Source organism: Salmo trutta, chromosome 12 (genome assembly GCF_901001165.1).
Source record: "Salmo trutta chromosome 12, fSalTru1.1, whole genome shotgun sequence".
NCBI classification, from domain to species: Eukaryota; Metazoa; Chordata; class Actinopteri; order Salmoniformes; family Salmonidae; genus Salmo; species Salmo trutta.
Window position 1 is genome coordinate 85,807,530 of NC_042968.1, and position 14,262 is coordinate 85,821,791.

Below are 14,262 nucleotides of genomic sequence, written 5' to 3' on the forward strand. Positions count from 1 at the left end.
TGTCCTGTTGAAAAACAAATGATAGTCCCACTAAGCGGAAACCAAATAGGATGGCCTATCACTGCAGAATGCTGTGGTAGCCATGCTGGTTAAGTGTGCCTTGAATTCTAAATAAATCACTGACAGTGTCACCAGCAAAGCACCCCCACAACATCACACCTCCTCCTCCATGCTTCACGTTGGGAACCACACATGCGGAGATCAACTGTTCACCTACTCTGTGGCTCACAAAGACATGGCGGTTGGAACCAAAAATCTCTAATTTGGACTCATCAGACCAAAGGTCAGATTTCCACTGGTCTAATGTCCATTGCTCGTGTTTCTTGGCCCAAGCAAGTCTCTTCTTCTTATTGGTGGCCTTTAGTCGTGTTTTCATTGTAGAAAATTGACCACGAAGGTCTGATTCACGCAGTCTCCTCTGAACAGTTGATGTTGAGATATTTCTGTTACTTGAACTCAGTGGAGCATTTATTTGTGCTGCAATTTCTGAGGCTGGTAACTAATGAACTTATTCTCTGCAGCAGAGGTAGCTCTGGGTCTTCCTTTCCTGTGGCGGTCCTCATGAGAGCCAGTTTAATCATAACGCATGATGGTTTTTGCAACTGCCCTTGAAGAAACTTTCAAAGTGATTGGCTCAACTGTATTAAGGAAAGAAATTCCACAAACTTTTAACAAGGCACACCTGTTAATTGAAATGCATTCCAGGTGACTACCTCATGAAGATGGCTGAGAGAATACCAAGAGTGTGCAAAGCTGTAGTCAAGGCAAAGGGTGGCTACTTTGAAGAGTCTCATATGAAATATATTTAGATTTGTTTAGCACTTTTCTGGTTACTACATGATTCCATGTGTTATTTCATAGTTTTGATGTCTTCACTACTATTCTACAATGTAGAACCCTGGAATGAGTAGGTGCCCAAACTTTTGACTGGTACTGTATGTAAGAATGTTGTTCTTCGACTGCAGCTCAGCCACCATAGTACCCTCCAAGCTCATCACTAAGCTCAGGGTTCTGGGTCTGAATCCCTCACTGTGCAACTGGGACCACAAATCTGTGGGTAAATCATGAGTAGTTTTATTTCCACACAAAGTGTAAGATTTATCAATATGAATGTTTTCTTGAGAGTGTGGTGGAGTGGCGGAATAAGGCAACTGCTTGTCAAGCGTAGTCTAGTGAATGGGGAAAATACAGTGCATTCGGAAAGTATTCAGACCCCTTGACTTTTTTCACATTTTGTTACATTACAGCCTTGTTCTAAAATAGATTAAATATTTTTTCCCCTCATTAATCTACACATAATACCCCATAATCACAAAGCGAAAACAGGTTTTTAGAAATATTTGCTAATTTATTCAACATAAAAAAACAAATACCTTATTTACATAAGTATTCAGACCCTTTGCTATGAGACTCGAAATTGAACTCAAGTGCATCCTGTTTGCATTGATCATCCTTGAGATGTTTCTACAACTTGATTGGAGTCCACCTGTGGCAAATTCTATTGATTGGACATGATTTGGAAAGGCACACCCCCGTCTATATAAGGTCTCACAGTTGACAGTGCATGTCAGAGCAAAAACCAAGGGATGATGTCGAAGGAATGTACGTAGAGTGCCAAGACAGGATTGTGTCGAGATACAGATCTGGAGAAGGGTACCAAAACATTTCTGCAGCATTGAAGGTCCCCAAGATTACAGTGGCCTCCATCATTGTTAAATGAAAGAAGTTTGGAACCACCAAGACTCTTCCTAGAGCTGGCCGCCCGGCCAAACTAAGCAGTCGGGGGAGAAGTGCCTTGGTCAGGGAGGTGACCACCAACCCGATTGTCATTCTGACAGAGCTCCAGAGTTCCTCTGTAGAGATGGGAGAAACTTCCAGAAGGACAACCATCTCTGCAGCACTCCACCAATCAGGCCTTTATGGTAGAGTGGCCAGACAGAAGCCCCTCCTCAGTAAAAGGCGCATGACCACCTGCTTGGAGTTTGCCAAAAGGCACCTAAAGGACTCTCAGGCCAAGATTCTTTGGTTTGATGAAACCAAGATTGAACTCTTTGGACTGAATGCCAAGCGTCATGTCTTGAGGAAACCTGGCACCATCCCTACGGTGAAGCGTGGTGGCAGCATCATGCTGTGGGCATGTTTTTCAGCGGCAGGGACTGGGAGACTAGTCAGGATCGGGGGAAGATGAACGTGGAAAAGTACAGAGAGATCCTTGATGAAAACCTGCTCCAGAGTGCTCAGGACCTCAGACTGGGGCGAAGGTTCACCTTCCAACATGACAATGACCCTAAGCACACAACCAAGTCAACGCAGATGTGACTTTAGGACAAGGCTCTGAATGTCCTTGAGTGGCCAAGCCAGAGCCCGGACTTGAACCCAATCGAATATCTCTGGAGAGACCTGAAAATAGCTCCATCCAACCTGACAGAGTTGCAGAGAAGAATGAGAGAAACTCCCCAAATACAGGTGTGCCAAACTTGTAGCATCATACCCAAGAAGACTTGAGGCTGTAATCACTGCCAAATGTGCTTCAACAAAGTACTGACTAAAGGGTCTGAATACATGTAAATGTGATATTTCAGTTTTTATATTTAAAAAAATCTAAAATACTGTTTTTGCTTTGTTACAGGATATTGTGTGTAGATTGATGAGGGAAAAAAACAATTTAATCCTTTTTAGAATAAGGATGTAACATAACAAAATGTGAAATAAATAATTCAATAATTTTTCGATTTCATTGAATTTCCATTGTGAATTCATGCATCCTATCTTGACAGACTATATCATATAATTTGACTACATCGGTGCATTTGTTACAATAATAATCCACATAATGTACAATAATTTGTTAAATTAGAGACCTGTAGGAAAGTGAAACCATTGTAGACATACTAGAAAAAACTGAGATAATGGGAAATCGAATGAGAGATGGTTGATCTTGGTCTATTGGAAGATTTGGCATGCTTCATTTCATAGAGAGCGTGGTTTTAGAGACAGATGGGTTTTATAGGTGGGACTTTTTTTGCAGAAAGTACAGATTTGGCTCATCAGATATTGTTTCTCAAAACCAATCTCTTAATATTTTTGCGATGACTTAAAACCTACTTTAAAAAGGCAAACACATGCCATTCAGGTGCACATCCAAGTGCTATCCACACTTGGGTTTTTGGTAACGGGCACTTTTGGTATTTGGAATATTATTAGGACCCCATTAGCTGTTACGGAAGTGGCAGCTTCTCTTCCTGGAGAAAACATGACATAATACAGAACAGTAATAGACAAGAACAGCTCAAGGACAGAACTACATACATTTTTAAATGGCACACACAGCCTACATATCAACACATACTACACAAGCATATCAACACATACTACACACATACAACACAAGCATTTTTCTACGGCTGGCCATGCTTTCCACCTAACTACCCCTACTGCATTCAACAGCACTGCACCCCCCACAGCTACTCGCCCAAGCCTCCCCCATTTCTCCTTCTCCCAAATCCATTCAGCTGATGTTCTGAAAGAGCTGCAAAATCTGGACCCCTACAAATCAGCTGGGCTGGACAATCTGGACCCTTTCTTTCTAAAATTATCTGCCGAAATTATTGCAACCCCTATTACTAGCCTGTTCAACCTCTCTTTCGTGTCGTCTGAGATTCCCATAGATTGGAAAGCAGCTGCTGTCATCCCCCTCTTCAAAGGAGGTGACACTCTTGACCCAAATTGCTACAGACCTATATCCATCCTACCCTGCCTTTCTAAGGTCTTCGAAAGCCAAGTCAACAAACAGATTACCGACCATTTCGAATCCCACCGCACCCTCTCCACTATGCAATCTGGTTTCAGAGCTGGTCATGGGTGCACCTCAGCCACGCTCAAGGTCCTAAACGACATCGTAACCGCCATCGCTAAGAAACAATACTGTGCTGCCGTATTCATTGACCTGGCCAAAGCTTTTGACTCTGTTAATCACCACATCCTCATCGGCAGACTCAGTAGCCTTGGTTTCTCAAACGATTGCGTCGCCTGGTTCACCAACTACTTCTCTGATAGAGTTCAGTGTGTCAAATCAGAGGGCCTGCTGTCCGGACCTCTGGCAGTCTCTATGGGGTACCACAGGGTTCAATTCTTGGGCCAACTCTTTTCACTGTATACGTCAATGATGTCGCTCTTGCTGCTGGTGAATCTCTGATCCACCTCTACGCAGATGACACCATTCTGTATACTTCTGGCCCTTCTTTGGACACTGTGTTAACAACCCTCCAGACGAGCTTCAATGCCATACAACTCTCCTTCCGTGGTCTCTAACTGCTCCTAAATACAAGTAAAACTAAATGCATGCTCTTCAACCGATCGCTGCCTGCACCTGCCCGCCTGTCCAGCATCACTACTCTGGACGGTTCTGACTTAGAATTTGTGGACAACTACAAATACCTAGGTGTCTGGTTAGACTGTAAACTCTCCTTCCAGATTCACATCAATCATCTCCAATCCAAAGTTAAATCTAGAATTGGCTTCCTATTTTGCAACAAAGCATCCTTCACTTCTGCTGCCAAACATACCCTCGTAAAACTGACCACCCTACCAATCCTCGACTTCGGCGATGTCATTTACAAAATAGCCTCCAATACCCTACTCAACAAGTTGGATGCAGTCTATCACAGTGCCATCCGTTTTGTCACCAAAGTCCCATATACTACCCACCACTGCGACCTGTACGCTCTCGTTGGCTGGCCTTCGCTTCATAATCGTCGCCAAACACATTGGCTCCAGGTCATCTACAAGACCCTGCTAGGTAAAGTCCCCCCTTATCTCCGCTCACTGGTCACCATAGCAGCACCCACCTGTAGCACGCGCTCCAGCAGGTATATCTCTCTGGTCACCCCTAAAGCCAACTCCTCCTTTGGTCGTCTCTCCTTCCAGTTCTCTGCTGCCAATGACTGGAACGAACTATAAAAATCTCTGAAACTGGAAACACTTATCTCCCTCAATAGCTTTAAGCACCAGCTATCAGAGCAGCTCCCAGATCACTGCACCTGTACATAGCCCATCTATAATTTAGCCCAAACTACTACCTCTTCCCCTACTGTATTTATTTATTTTATTTATTTTGCTCCTTTGCACCATATTATTTATATTTGAACTTTGAACTTTCTTCAAATTACAAATTTACCATTCCAGTGTTTTACTTTTTACTTTTTTGCCTTTACCTCCCTTATCTCACATCATTTGCTCACATTGTATATAGTCTTATTTTTTTCTACATTTAACATTTACATTTAAGTCATTTAGCAGACGCTCCTATCCAGAGCGACTTACAAATTGGTGCATTCACCTTATGATATCCAGTGGAACAACCACTTTACAATAGTGCATCTAAATCTTTTGGGGGGGGGGGGGGTTAGAAGGATTACTTTATCCTATCCCAGGTATTCCTTAAAGAGGTGGGGTTTCAGGTGTCTCTGGAAGGTGGTGATTGACTCCGCTGTCCTGGCGTCGTGAGGGAGCTTGTTCCACCATTGGGGTGCCAGAGCAGCGAACAGTTTTGACTGGGCTGAGCGGGAACTGTGCTTCCTCAGAGGTAGGGAGGCGCAGGCCAGAGGTGGATGAACGCAGTGCCCTTGTTTGGGTGTAGGGCCTGATCAGAGCCTGAAGGTACGGAGGTGCCGTTCCCCTCACAGCTCCGTAGGCAAGCACCATGGACTTGTAGCGGATGCGAGCTTCAACTGGAAGCCAGTGGAGAGAGCGGAGGAGCGGGGTGACGTGAGAGAACTTGGGAAGGTTGAACACCAGACGGGCTGCGGTGTTCTGGATGAGTTGTAGGGGTTTAATGGCACAGGCAGGGAGCCCAGCCAACAGCGAGTTGCAGTAATCCAGACGGGAGATGACAAGTGCCTGGACTAGGACCTGCGCCGCTTCCTGTGTGAGGCAGGGTCGTACTCCGCGAATGTTGTAGAGCATGAACTTACAGGATTGGGTCACCGCCTTGATGTTAGTGGAGAACGACAGGGTGTTGTCCAGGGTCATGCCAAGGTTCTTAGCACTCTGGGAGGAGGACACAAGGGAGTTGTCAACCGTGATGGTGAGATCATGGAACGGGCAGTCCTTCCCCGGGAGGAAGAGCAGCTCCATCTTGCCGAGGTTCAGCTTGAGGTGGTGAGCCGTCATCCACACTGATATGTCTGCCAGACATGCAGAGATGCGATTCGCCACCTGGTTATCAGAAGGGGGAAAGGAGAAGATTAATTGTGTGTCGTCTGCGTAGCAATGGTAGGAGAGACCATGTGAGGATATGACCGAGCCAAGTGACTTGGTGTATAGTGAGAATAGGAGAGGGCCTAGAACAGAGCCCTGGGGGACACCAGTGGTGAGAGCACGTGGTGCGGAGACAGATTCTCGCCACGCCACCTGGTAGGAGCGACCTGTCAGGTAGGACGCAATCCAAGCGTGGGCCGCGCCGGAGATGCCCAGCTCGGAGAGGGTGGAGAGGAGGATCTGATGGTTCACAGTATCAAAGGCAGCAGATAGGTCTAGAAGGATGAGAGCAGAGGAGAGAGAGTTAGCTTTAGCAGTGCGGAGAGCCTCCGTGACACAGAGAAGAGCAGTCTCAGTTGAATGCCCAGTCTTGAAACCTGACTGATTAGGATCAAGAAGGTCATTCTGAGAGAGATAGCAGGAGAGCTGGCCAAGGACGGCACGTTCAAGAGTTTTGGAGAGAAAAGAAAGAAGGGATACTGGTCTGTAGTTGTTGATATCGGAGGGATCGAGTGTAGGTTTTTTCAGAAGGGGTGCAACTCTCGCTCTCTTGAAGACGGAAGGGACGTAGCCAGCGGTCAAGGATGAGTTGATGAGCGAGGTGAGGTAGGGGAGAAGGTCTCCGGAAATGGTCTGGAGAAGAGAGGAGGGGATAGGGTCAAGTGGGCAGGTTGTTGGGCGGCCGGCCGTCACGAGACGCGAGATTTCATCTGGAGAGAGAGGGGAGAAAGAGGTCAAAGCACAGGGTAGGGCAGTGTGAGCAGGACCAGCGGTGTCGTTTGGCTTAGCAAACGAGGATCGGATGTCATCAGCCTTCTTTTCAAAATGGTTGACGAAGTCATCCGCAGAGAGAGAGGAGGGGGGGAGGAGGATTCAGGAGGGAGGAGAAGGTAGCAAAGAGCTTCCTAGGGCTAGAGGCAGATGCTTGGAATTTAGAGTGGTAGAAAGTGGCTTTAGCAGCAGAGACAGAAGAGGAAAATGTAGAGAGGAGGGCGTGAAAGGATGCCAGGTCCGCAAGGAGGCGAGTTTTCCTCCATTTCCGCTCAGCTGCCCGGAGCCCTGTTCTGTTCATTGTATCATTGATTGTATGTTGTTTTACTCCATGTGTAACTCTGTGTTTCTGTATGTTGTATGTTGTCGAACTGCTTTGCTTTATCTTGGCCAGGTCGCAATTGTAAATGAGAACTTGTTCTCAACTTGCCTACCTGGTTAAATAAAGGTGAAATAAATAAAATAATAAACTATAAACACAAAATATATAGGTCAAATAGGGGAGAGGCGTTGTGCCATGAGCTGTTGCTTTATCTGCTTTTTAAAACCAGGTTTGCTGTTCATTTGAGCAATATGAGATGGGAAAGGAGTTCCATGCAATAATGGCTCTATATAATACTGTACTCTTTCTTGAATTTGTTCTGGATTTGGGGACTGTGAAAAGACCCCTGGTGGTATGTCTGCTGGGGTAAGTGTGTGTGTGTCAGAGCTGTGTAAGTTGACTATGCAAACAATTTGGAATTTTCAACACAATGTTTCTTATATAATGAAGAAGTGATGCAGTCAGTCTCTCCTCAACTCTTAGCCAAAAGAGACTGGCATGGATAGAATTTATATTAGGCCACTGATTAAAATGAAGAGCAAGACGTGCTGTTCTGTTCTGGAACAGCTGCAGCTTAACTAGGTCTTTCTTTGCAGCACTGGACCACATGACCACAGGACAATAATCAAGATAAGACCAAACTAGAGTCTACAGCACTTGCTTTTTGAAGTGTTGTATATTCCCCATGGGCTTTAAAGGGATGAATTTGACCCTATATGGTTTCAAATTAAAATATACTGCTCAAAAAAATAAAGGGAACACTTAAACAACACAATGTAACTCCAAGTCAATCACACTTTTGTGAAATCAAACTGTCCACGTAGGAAGCAACACTGATTGACAATACATTTCACATGCTGTTGTGCAAATGGAATAGACAACAGGTGGAAATTATAGGCAATTAGCAAGACACCCCCAATAAAGGAGTGGTTCTGCAGGTGGTGACCACAGACCACTTCTCAGTTCCTATGCTTCCTGGCTGATTTTTTGGTCACTTTTGTATGCTGGCGGTGCTTTCACTCTAGTGGTAGCATGAGACGGAGTCTACAACCCACACAAGTGGCTCAGGTAGTGCAGCTCATCCAGGATGGCACATCAATGCGAGCTGTGGCAAGAAGGTTTGCTGTGTCTGTCAGCGTAGTGTCCAGAGCATGGAGGCGCTACCAGGAGACAGGCCAGTACATCAGGAGACATGGAGGAGGCCGTAGGAGGGCAACAACCCAGCAGCAGGACCGCTACCTCCGCCTTTGTGCAAGGAGGAGCAGGAGGAGCACTGCCAGAGCCCTGCAAAATGACCTCCAGCAGGCCACAAATGTGCATGTGTCTGCTCAAACGGTCAGAAACAGACTCCATGAGGGTGGTATGAGGGCCCGACGTCCACAGGTGGGGGTTGTGCTTACAGCCCAACACCGTGCAGGACGTTTGGCATTTGCCAGAGAACACCAAGATTGGCAAATTCGCCACTGGCGCCCTGTGCTCTTCACAGGTGAAAGCAGGTTCACACTGAGCACATGTGACAGACGTGACAGAGTCTGGAGACGCTGTGGAGAACATTCTGCTGCCTGCAACATCCTCCAGCATGACCGGTTTGGCGGTGGGTCAGTCATGGTGTGGGGTGGCATTTCTTTGGGGGGCCGCACAGCCCTCCATGTGCTCGCCAGAGGTAGCCTGACTGCCATTAGGTACCGAGATGAGATCCTCAGACCCCTTGTGAGACCATATGCTGCTGCGGTTGGCCATGGGTTCCTCCTAATGCAAGACAATGCTAGACCTCATGTGGCTGGAGTGTGTCAGCAGTTCCTGCAAGAGGAAGGCATTGATGCTATGGACTGGCGCGCCCGTTCCCCAGACCTGAATCCAATTGAGCACATCTGGGACATCATGTCTCGCTCCATCCACCAACGCCACGTTGCACCACAGACTGTCCAGGAGTTGGCGGATGCTTTAGTCCAGGTCTGGGAGGAGATCCCTCAGGAGACCATCCGCCACCTCATCAGGAGCATTCCCAGGCGTTGCAGGGAGGTCATACAGGCACGTGGAGGCCACACACACTACTGAGCCTTATTTTGACTTGTTGGATCAGCCTGTAGTGTGGTTTTCCACTTTAATTTTGAGTGTGACTCCAAATCCAGACCTCCATGGGTTGATAAATTGGATTTCCATTGATTCTTTTTGTGTGATTTTGTTGTCAGCACATTCAACTATTTAAAGAAAAAAGTATTTAATAAGATTATTTCATTCATTCAGATCTAGGATGTGTTATTTTAGTGTTCCCTTTATTTTTTTGAGTAGTGTAGTTAAGGTCATGCACGAGCACTAACGTTGAGAACAGTTAGTATGTATCAATGGTGATCTTCTACCAGTGTGCGTATAATGATAGTAGGATTGTTTGATAAATAACACTTTTTCTATGCATACGAACATTCTTAATTCCGTTCGGAAGTTATATTTTAGAATAGTTTTTACGCGATATTAATAAATGAGGCCCCCGGACTTCCTGACAGGCCAACCCCAGGTGCTGAAGGTAGGCAACAACACGTCTACCACGCTGATCCTCAACATGACGGCCCAACAGGGGTACGTGCTTAGCCCCCTCCTGTACTCCCTGTTCACCCATGACTGTATGGTCACACACGTCTCCAAATCAATCGCCAAGTTTGCTGAAGACACTACAGTGGTAGGCCTGATTACCAACAATGATGAGACAGCCTACAGGGAGGAGGTGAGTGCCTTGGGAAAGTGGTGCCGGGAAAATAACCTCTCCCTCAACGTCAATAAAACAAAGGAGCTGATCATGGACTACAGGAGGCTGCAGAGAGAGCATGCCCCCATCCACATCGACGGAGCCGCAGTGGACAGGGTCAAAAACTTCAAGTTCCTCATCGGGCACATCACTGAGGACCTGAAATCAAATCAAATCTTATTGGTCACATACATGTGATTAGCAGATGTTACTGCGGGTGTAGTGAAATGCTTGTGCTTCTAGCTCCGACAGTGCAGTAATATCTAACAAGTAATATCTAACAAATAACACAACATATACCCAATACACACAAATCTAAGTAGGAATGAATTGAGACTATATACATATGGACAAGCGACGTCAGAGCGGAATGGACTAAGATACAGTAGAATAGTATAGAATACAGTATATATATATATATGAGATGAGTAATGCCAGATATGTAAACATTATTAAGTGACTAAGATACAGTAGAATAGTATAGAATACAGTATATACAGTTGAAGTTGGAAGTTTACATACACTTAGGTTGGAGTCATTAAAACTCGTTTTTCAACCACTCCACACATTTCTTGTTAACAAACTAGAGTTTTGGCAAGTCGGTTAGGACATCTACTTTGTGCATGACACAAGTAATTTTTCCAACAATTGTTTGGGTCAGAAGGTTACAATTCCAGTGGGTCAGAAGGTTACATACACTAAGTTGACTGTGCCTTTAAACAGCTTGGAAAATTCCATAAAATGATGTCATGGCTTTAGAAGCTTCTGATAGGCTAATTGACATAATTTGAGTCAATTGGAGGTGTACCTGTGGATGTATTTCAAGGCCTACATTCAAACTCAGTGCCTCTTTGCTTGACATCATGGGAAAATCAAAAGAAATCAGCCAAGACCTCAGAAAAAAATTTGTAGACCTCCACAAGTCTGGTTCATCCTTGGGAGCAATTTCCAAATGCCTGAAGGCGTTCATCTGTACAAACAATAGTACGCAAGTATAAACACCATGGGACCACATAGCCGTCATACCACTCAGGAAGGAGACGTGTTCTGTCACCTAGAGATGAACATACTTTGGTGCGAAAAGTGCAAATCAATCCCAGAACAACAGCAAAGGACCTTGTGAAGATGCTGGAGGAAACAGGTACAAAAGTATCTATATCCACAGTAAAATGAGTCCTATTTCGACATAACCTGAAAGGCCGCTCAGCAAGGAAGAAGCCACTGCTCCAAAACCACCATAAAAAAGCCAGACTACGGTTTGCAACTGCACATGGGGACAAAGATCATACTTTTTGGAGAAATGTCCTCTGGTCTGATGAAACAAAAATAGAACTGTTTGGCCATAATGACCATCGTTATGTTTGGAGGGAAAAGGGGGAGGCTTGCAAGCCAAAGAACACCATCCCAACTGTGAAGCACGGGGGTGGCAGCATCATGTTGTGGGGGTGCTTTGCTGCAGGAGGGACTAGTGCACTTCACAAAATAGATGGCATCATGAGGAAGGGAAATTATGTGGATATATTGAAGCAGCATCTAAAGACATCAGTCAGGAAGTTAAAGCTTGGTCGCAAATGGGTCTTCCAAATCGACAATGACCCCAAGCATACTTCCAAAGTTGTGGAAAAATGGCTTAAGGACAACAAAGTCAAGGTATCGAAGTGGCCATCACAAAGCCCTGACCTCAATCCCATAGAAAATTTGTGGGCAGAACTGAAAAAGTATGTGCTAGCAAGGAGGCCTACCAACCTGACTCAGTTACACCAGCCCTGTCAGGAAGAATGGGCCAAAATTCATCCAACTTATTGTGGGAAGCTTGTGGAAGGCTACCCGAAACGTTTGACCCAAGTTAAACAATTTAAAGGCAATGCTAGCAAATACTAATTGAGTGTATGTAAACTTCTGACCCACTGGGAATGTGATGAAAGAAATAAAAGCTGAAATAAATCATTCTCTCTGCTATTATTCTGACATTTCACATTCTTAAAATAAAGTGGTCATCCTAACTAATTCCTAAAACAGGGAATTTCTACTAGGATTAAATGTCAGGGTTTGTGAAAAACTGAGTTTAAATGTATTTGGCTAAGGTGTATGTAAACTTACGACTTCAGCTGTACATATGAGATGAGTAATAATGTAAACATTATTAATGTCCCTTCACACCGACAGTGTGGTGAAGGAGGGGCAACAGCACCTCTTCAACCTCAGGAGGCTGAAGAAATGTGTCTTGGCCACCCGAGCCATGGTCTGTTCACCCCACTACCATCTAGAAGGCAGAGACAGTACAGGTGCATCAAAGCTGGGACAGTCAGACTGAAAAACAGCTTCTAACACCAGACCATCAGACTGTTCAACAGCCACCACTAGACTGCCTCTGCCTAGTGCCCTGCCATCTGCCCAGTACCCTACTCTGCCCCTGTCACTGTCACCAGCCGGCTACCACCGCGTACTCTACCCTGCAACATAGGGTCTGCAGCTCTATGTACATAGTAATTGTACACTGGTCGCTTTAATAATGTTTCCATACTATTTATATATCTACTGCTGTCCTAAATGTTCTTTTTTCTTTTCTTTTTTATTAGTGTGTGCTTGTTGACATTTACTGCATTGATTGATATGAACTAGGAGCATAAGCATTTTGCTGCTCTGTTTTTTTTATGCCAGAGGACACATGTTACAGAGAAATGTCCCCTGAAATCCCTGTGTCCTCATTGCCTGCCCCCCCACTCTCTCACACACACACACACACACACACACACACACACACACACACACACACACACACACACACACACACACACACACACACACACACACACACACACACACACACACACACACACACACAGAAATGTAACATACTCAGGAGTGGGACTCCTGTTGGAGGCATATTAATAGCAAAAGATGGATAATAATTTCACAAGAGGGATTTATTGAAAAATAGGCTATGCTTTATTTTCCCTGAGTGCAGGCGTGAAATGCAAACACCCTATGCATAGTACAAATGGGGTTAACTCACTTGGTGGGAATTGTAACGGGACTCATATAGCGAGGATTGCCACACTGCCTCCTCCAAACAGGAAGTCACGTCCCTGTGCTTTGACTACTCAGTCCCCTCAAATGTCCGGACCCTGCACTCCGAATGCCCCACTTCCGCCATCCCACTTCGGACACAACGTAGCGAACATCAGGGCAGGGAAGCGAACGGCACCAATGGAGCTGTTTAAACGGTTAAGTGCCTTGCTATAGGGCACAACGGTAGTAGATACTGACACATTCCTGACCTGGCAAGATTGTGTGAACAAATTTAAACAAAATTATTTACTGTATCACTACTGTCAACATATTATTCAGTCTTCTAACACACACACACACACACACACACACACACACACACACACACACACACACACAGAGAGAGAGAGAGATTAATTCACACAGAGCAAAAAATCAGAATTAATGACATCAATAATTAATTAATCAGAAGGAATGATATCAAGTTGGCTATAATTGCTCATAATATATGTGGTCTTTATTGTGTAAACATAACTACAATATCCTTGCATATGTTGTTCATTAACGAATAATGTAACAGAGTAATGAAGTTGTACTCAAGTCTCTGGAGTGGTTTTCAGCGAATGTGTATGACCACATCCCGGAGACACACGAGCCACCGTGATGCTTTTACGCACTCACCGCGTGGAACATGTGCGGTCGAAGGAGCGTGGCCACGCCTCTGAAATGCTTTCACATGTTGCCGCACACATTCATACCGTTCGCCCCCTAGCAAAACTCAAATCTGTGGTCTCTCGTCCACGTGGGTCTCGCTGTAGCTGCGTCACAACACACCTGAGAAAATACCCGAAAGGATTATGACGATGTCTCATTCATAAACTTTTAGTCCAGTTTAATCTCAAATGCAACATGGTGCCATCCCTACATTAATGGTATTGAGCCTAGTGTGAGCTATATGGATAAGTAAAAAAGATATGCGTTGCTTATTGTCATTTGGTAATGTATCTATGAATAGCCTACTGCCCACGTGTGTGTGTGTGACTACGTGTCTTTTTTACACTGTATTATAGCATTGTGTGTATGTGAGTGTGCGTCTGTGGCAGACACATGCGCTCCCCTACACTTCGCTCTGATTTTAGCCTAAATCCCGCCTACA